At 42.5% G+C, this 7,385-nt stretch overlaps 1 pseudogene; it reads right to left on the bottom strand.

The window, feature by feature from the left end:
* Positions 1-6,268: 6,268 nt before the first annotated feature.
* Positions 6,269-7,117, bottom strand: LOC123925694 (annotated as a pseudogene).
* Between the last annotated feature and the right edge of the window lie 268 nt (positions 7,118-7,385).

Here is a 7,385-nt window from a genome sequence, read left to right as displayed (position 1 = left end):
GCACTAAAGTCCCCTACTATTATTGTTATAGTTGATGTTTTCTTTCATTTTGCTGTAAATTGGTTTATATATTGGCTGCTCCCATGTTATGGGCATAGATATTTAAAATTGATAGATCTTCTTGTTGGACAGACCCTTTAAGTATGATGTAGTGTCCTTCCTCATCTCTTATGATGGTCTTTGGCTTAAAATCTAATTTATCTGATATAAGGATTGCCATCCCATCTTTCTTTTGATGTCCATTAGCATGGTAAATTGTTTTCCACCCTCTCACGTTAAATCTGGAGGTGTCTTCGGGTCTAAAATGAGTTTCTTGCAGACAGCATATCAATGGGTCTTGGTTTTTTTGGTTGTTGTTGTTTTTTTTTGTTGTTGTTGTTGTTTTTATCCATTCTGATACACTGTGTCTTCTGATTGGGGTATTTTAGCCCATTTACATTCAGGGTAACTATTGAAAGTTATGAATTTAGTGCCATTGTATTGCCTGTAAGGTGACTGTTACTGTACATTGTCTCTGTTCATTTCAGGTCTGTTACTTTGAGGCTCTCTCTTTGCTTAGAGGACCCCTTTCAATATTTCCTGTAGGGCTGGTTTGGTGTTTGCAAATTCTTTTCATTTTTGTTTGTCCTGGAACCTTTTTATCTCTCCTATTTTCAATGACAGCCTAGCTGGATATAGTATTCGTGGCTGCACATTTTTCTAATTTGGTGCTGTGAATATATCATGCCAGTCCTTTATGACCTGCCAGGTCTCTGTGGATAGAAGTATATGTTACAGACCTCCTATATGTTATAAACCTCTTGTTCCAAGCTGCTTTCAGGATTTTCTCTTTGTCACTGAGACTTGTAAGTTTTACTATTAGATGACAGGGTGTGGACCTATTTTTACTGATTTTTTGAGGGGGGTTCTCTATGCCTCCTGGATTTTGATGTTTGTTCCCTTTGCCAAATTAAGGAAATTCTCTGCTGTAATTTGCTCCAATATATCTTCTGCCCCCCTCTCTCTTTCTTCTTCTTCTGGGATCCCAATTATTCTAATACTGTTTCATCTTATGGTATCACTTATCTCTTGAATTCTCCCCTCGTGGTCCAGTAGTTGTTTGTCTCTCTTTTTCTCAGCTTCTTTATTCTCCATCATTTGGTCTTCTATGTCACTAATTCTCTCTTCTGCCTCATTTGTCTTAGTAGTAAGCCTCCATTTTTTAATTGAACCTCATTAATGGCTTTCTTTTTTTTATTTCAACGAGGTTAGATTTTAGTTCTTTTAGGTCTCCAGAAAAGGATTTTATTTCTCCAGAAAGGGATTCTCTAGTATCTTCCGTGCTTTTTTCAAGCCCAGCTAGAACCTTGATAACCATCATTCTGAATTTGTTTTTATTTTTTTTAAGATTTCATTTATTTATTTGACAGACAGAGATCACAAGTAGGCCGAGAGGCAGGCAGAGAGAGGGGAAGGGAAGCAGATTCCCTGGTGAGCAGAGAGTCCTACACAGGGCTTGATCTCAGGACCCTGGAATCATGACCTGAGCTGAAAGCAGAGGCTTTAACCCACTGAGCCACCCACACACTCTGATAATCATCATTCTGAACTCTAGTTCTGGCATATTACTAGTGTCCACATTGATTAGGTCCCTAGCTGTTGATACTGCCTCTTGTTCTTTTTTTTCTTTCTTTCTTTCTTTTTTTTTTTTTGTGGTGAGTTTTTCTACCTTGTCATTTTATCCAGGTAAAAATAGATGAATGAGAGAACAAAATACTAAAAGGGTAGCAATGACCCCAGAAAAATATACACTCTCCAAATCAAAAGAGACCCAAAACCAGGGGGAGAAGATAGGGGACAAAAAAGGGAAAAAAAGGAAAGAAAAAAATTATATATATTAGACTGGTGAATAGAACAGAACCACACACTTGATTTTGGATGTATTTTCATCTGTTGGAAGAAACTACCTCCCAAAATTTTAAAGAAAGAAAAACTTACATATATACAAAAATAAGGGTAAACACGATGAAGGGATGAAATATGACCGTAAAGATAAAACTTAAAAAGATTCTTAAAAAGGAATTGATAAAAAAAAAAGGGGGGGGGAGGAAAGAATGTGATCAGGCTGGAGACTAGAACAAAGCCATGTGCTAGATTTAGGGTATATTTTGATCTATTAGAAGAAATTGTATCCCAAAATTTTTATAAAAATAGTTTTATTATTTATTTATTCATTTATTTTTTTAAGATTTTATTTATTTATTTCACAGAGAGAGAGACACAGTGAAAGAGGGAGCACAAGCAGGGGGAGTGGGAGAAGGAGAAGCAGGCTTCTTGTGGAGCAGGAAGTCCGATGCGGGGCTCGATCCCAGGACCCTGGGATCATGACCCGAGTTGAAGGCAGACACTCAATGACTGAGACACTCAGGTGCCCCCGTATCCCAAAATTTTAAAGAAAAAAAAACCCTATATGTATAGAAAAAAATAAAGTTAAATACACTGAAGGGATAAAATATGACTATAAAAATGGAAATTTTAAAGGATTTTTTAAAAAGGTATTGATAAGATGAAGTAGTTAAAAAATGTCAAAATAGGAAAGGAAAAATTTTAAAAATGGAATAAGAAAAAAATAAAATTAAAAAAATTTAACTTTGAAAGACTAAAGGATTATGGGAAAAAAGCCATGAATTCTATGTGTTGCTTTCCCCTAGCTTTGGAGTTCTGCAGTTCTCATTGATTAGTGAACTTGGTCTTGGCTGGGTGTTCTTGCTGATCTTCTGGGGGAGGGGCCTGTTCCTGAGATTCTCAGTTGTCTTTGCCCAAGGCAGAATTGCACCACCTTTGCCTGGGGCAAGTCTAAGTAATCTGTGCAGTTTTGGTCTTGGGAGTTTTGTTCCCTGAACACTTTCTGTAGAGCTTTGTGGATGGGAGTGAAAATGATGGCCTCCTCATCTCCGGCTCCATAGGAATGGAGTGCTCAGTGCCCCACTGTTCAGAGAGCCCTCAGAGAAAAGCAGTTAATCGCTCCTGTCTTCCTCGCTTCCAGCCGTACTCCATGCCTACCCAGCCTGTGACTGAGCATTTCTATCCCCGACACATGGCCCTGTTTGGAGTCTCCAAGCCTGGCAGGTTCCTGCCACATACTCCCACACCACTCCTCCCCAAGGAGGAAGGTGAGTCTCCCCAGATCTGCTACTTGTGGGGACCCTGCTCAAAGTGCAGTGTCCTGACTGTGCCTCATATCACAGTTTAAGGTAACCCTGAGCTGAGAGCCCACTGTTCTGCTCTGTCTCTGCAGGTGGCTTCCCTCTTCCAATACCTGGGGGCTCTGCCACACTGAACAACCCTGGTCTTTCTGGGACCCCATGGGTCCTGAGGCCACACAGTTCCCATGAGGGTTCCACCCCCTCACTTAGCCTCTGGAGTGACGTCCCTCAGTGGAGCAGACTGCTAAAAGTTCCAATTTTGTGCTCTGCGGCTCTATCACTTGCCAGGAACAAGTGATAGGAAGGAGACCTCCCCCATGGTCTCTCTTCCCATATATTGCTTCAGATTCACTACTTTTCACGTCCACCTTCCTGAAACTGGTTGATGTTTCTGTTCCTAGAATTGCTGCTCTTCTTCTCTTCTATCTCCTTTTGAGTTTGTAAGTGTTCAGAATGATTTAATAACTATCTAGCTGAACTCCTGGGACTGGATGATATTTAGATCTACTCCTCTGCCATCTTGCTCCTCCTCAAATGGCCGGTATATTTCTTAGACAAGTCCAGTTGCTGAACGGAGCTTTGTTCTCTGGATGATGCTTTTTGTGGCACATGGGAGGGTGTTGCAAGCCCTGGCCTCTTCCAGGGGCTGACTGCCAAGTAACATTCAGATCTGAGGAGATTTTATTTCCTCTCTGACCCAAGAACTCTACCTGCATGTCCCTGTCATGTGCTTCCTTAGCCTGTGGACACGGCACTATCACAGTGTGATGTAGTGGTCCATTTCCTGGTCTGCGTGCCCCTCTGTTTGCATTTAACTGTTGTGAATTGGTGTACCCAATGAGTCTGAATGTGATGTTCTTTGTATAGCTGTATAGTGTTGAGATTACTTATAAAATACCTAATGAAACTTATCACCCTTGGATTGCCAAAAGAAAGTATTATGTGGAAAATAACTGACAAATTGTCTATTTTGGTTTGGTGTGAAGCAACACTTAATGTTCAAACCAAACCCAAGAGGAGCCTGGACAACCCAAATATCATGACAGGGTAGGACTGCCAAAGGGGAAATTTATTTATTTATTTATTTATTTTAAAGATTTTATTTATTTATTTGACACCCAGAGAGAGAGAGAGAGAGATCACAAGTAGACAGAGAAGCAGACAGAGAGAGGGGACGAAGCAGGCTCCCTGCTGAGCAGAGCCTGATGTGAGGCTCGATTGCATAACCTGAACTGAAGGCAGAGGCTTAATCTTTACACTGAGACACCCAGGTGCCCAAAGCTCTTGGTTGTTTTTTTTTTTTTTTTTAAGGTTTTATTTATTTTGTGGACAGAGAGAGACACAGTGAGAAAGGGAACAGAAGCAGGGGGAGTGGGAGAGGGAGAAGCAGGCTTCCCACTGATCAGGGAGACCCATGCAGGGCTTGATCCCTGTACCCTGGGATCATGACCTGAGGCAAAGATAGACACTTAAAAACTGAGCCACCCAGGCTCTCCCAAAGGGGGAGTTTATAGCTAAATGCCTATATTAGATAAGAAGGAAGATCTCAAATCAATTACCTAAACTTTCACTTTAAGAAAGTAAGAAAAGAAAAAGGAACTAAGCCCAACATAAGCAGAAGATGAAATCATAAAGATATGAGTGGAAATAAATAAAGTAGAAATCCAATAGAAAAATGTAACAAATGGAACATTGTTTCTTTGAAAAGATCAAGAAAATAGACAAACTTATAGCTTGACTGGCCAAGAGGGGAAAAAAAGAGAAAAGACACAAATTATTGAAATCAGGAATAAAATAGGAACATTGTTACCAACTTTACAGGAATGAAAAGAATTATAAGGAAATATTTGAACAACAGTATGCCAATAAATTAGTTAACCCAGATAAAATGGAAACTTCCCTAGAGAGACATGAATTACTGAAACTCACTCAAGAAGAAAACAGAAAGGGGTCCCTGGGTGGCTCAGTGGGTTAAGCCTCTGCCTTCGGCTCAGGTCATGATCCCAGTGTCCTGGGATCAAGCCCCACATCGGGCTCCCTGCTCAGCCAGAAGCCTGCTTTTTCCTCTCCCTCTGCCTCCTACTCTTCCTGCTTGTATGTTCTCTCTCTCTCTCTCCCTTTGGCAAATGAATAAATACAATCTTTTTTTAAAAAGAGAAGATATAGAAAATAAATGTGTGTACATTAACATTTTTTTCTGGAAGAATATTTTTTAGAGCAGTTTTAGGTTAACAGCAAAATAGAGAGGAAGGGCCAGAGATTTGCCACATGCCCTCTGTCCCTACACATGCTTCCCCTATCATCGACATTCCCCCAGAGTGGGACAATTGTGAGAACTGATGAGCTTACATTAACATGTCATAATCACCCAAAATACATAGTTTATGTTATCACTCTTGGAGTTGTGCATTCTCTAGGGTTGGACAAATTATAACGATATGTATCCGTCATGACAGTATCATGCAGAGTATCTTCACTGTCCCCAAATCCTCTGTGGTCTGCTTAATAATCCCTTTATTCCACACTGACCTCCAGTAACACTTTTTTTTTTTTTTTAAGATTTTATTTATTTATTTGACAGAGAGAGATCACAAGTAGATAGAGAGGCAGGCAGAGAGGCGGGGGGGGGGGGGGGGGAAGCAGGCTCCCTGTTGAGCAGAGAGCCCGATGTGGGACTCGATCCCAGGACCCCGAGATCATGACCTGAGCCGAAGGCAGCGGCTTAACCCACTGAGCCACCCAGGCGCCCCAACACTTTTTTTTTTTAAACAATTTATTTATTTGAGAGAACGAGAGAGAGAGAGAATGCTGGGGGAGAAACAGGGAGAGAGAGAGAGAAAATCATCAAGCAGACTCCCTTTTGAGTGCAGAACCCAATGGGGTTTCCATCCCAGGACCCTGGGATCATGACCTGAGCTGAAGGCAGAGGCTTTAACCCACTGAACCACCAGGCACCCCCTTAGTTAGATTTTTAGAGCTACCCACAGACTTTAAGGTAGGGCAAGGGGAAGAAAAAGGTAGATTCTTTCTCAGTAGCTTCTTTACATGTATTTCTCACGTTCTCACTACCCACGTGTAGGCATCTAGGGCTTGCCCCTGTCCTGCATCTTCTGGGTGAAGTCATACGGGCTCGGGAATTTCTGTATCCCCAGCTTATTGGCAATGGCTCTCCACTCAAACAAAGGTCCAGGGGTTTGATTGTTCTGTTTTTATTTCTCTTGATCTTTTTGCAGCTTCTCTAGAGTCTCATGGTTCATGGCCCTTGCTGGGCAAGCCAACAAGCTTGATGAGGAAACATTGTTATCTCTGAGTTCACCATCCCCACCCATCTCTATTGTAAGACTGCCAGCCTTCTTTCGTGGGAGCTATGCAGTGACAAATGGCACCTTGGCCTCCTTGCCATGGTCTGCCCCACACCTTTGCAGGTGATGAACTTGAAAGGGACTGGTACTCTCTATCAGGCAAACATGTTCTCGGGGTCCAGAGAGCGGTGGACTGTCAGGTGCAGCCTTTCAAACTGTCCCCGGCGGAGGTAACCACCACTCAGTGCCAAGATGGCAAAACTGCCTTCTGTGAACTCAGGAGCTTTAGTAGAAGGTCGCCAATGGCACTCAAGTATTGAGGTTCTCGTCTTCCTTTTGGCACAGCGGTGCCCTTTCAACAAATCTAAGCATGGGCTTTTAAGGAATGGAAGCATCCTCAAAAGTTGGCAGCAGGAGCAGTGGCGTTAGGCCAGTGCTGGTGGGCAGGGCTGCCCCCAGATCAGACAGCGGTGCTCACAGGAATGGTGCCCTGGCACAAGCCAGCAGCCACTGCATGGCCACGTTGGTCAGGGTGGCTGCAGCCGCCTCCACCAGGGAAGAGGGTGGTGCCCCTAGATCCACACTGGCATCCACCCAAGACTGCTGGTAGTACGGTGATTTAATTTGCATTTCCTGGGGTGCCTGGGTGGCTCAGTCAGTTAAGTGGCTGCCTTAGGCTCAGGTCATGATCCCTGGGTCCTGGGATTGAGCCCCATGTGGGGCTCCCTGCTCTGCAGGGAACTTGCTTCTCCTCTCCCCTGTTCATGCTCTCTCTCTCGTTCTCAAATAAAGAAATAAAATCTTTTTTAAAAATGAATTGCTATTCTCTTTAAAAAATTATAATAATTTGCATTTCCATGACCTAGGATGTCGAGCATCTTTTCATATGCTTCTTTGC

Source organism: Meles meles, chromosome 15 (genome assembly GCF_922984935.1).
Source record: "Meles meles chromosome 15, mMelMel3.1 paternal haplotype, whole genome shotgun sequence".
In the NCBI taxonomy this organism is placed as follows: Eukaryota; Metazoa; Chordata; class Mammalia; order Carnivora; family Mustelidae; genus Meles; species Meles meles.
Note: the sequence above shows the minus strand (reverse complement) of the source record. Positions and strands in the feature narration are given on the sequence as shown.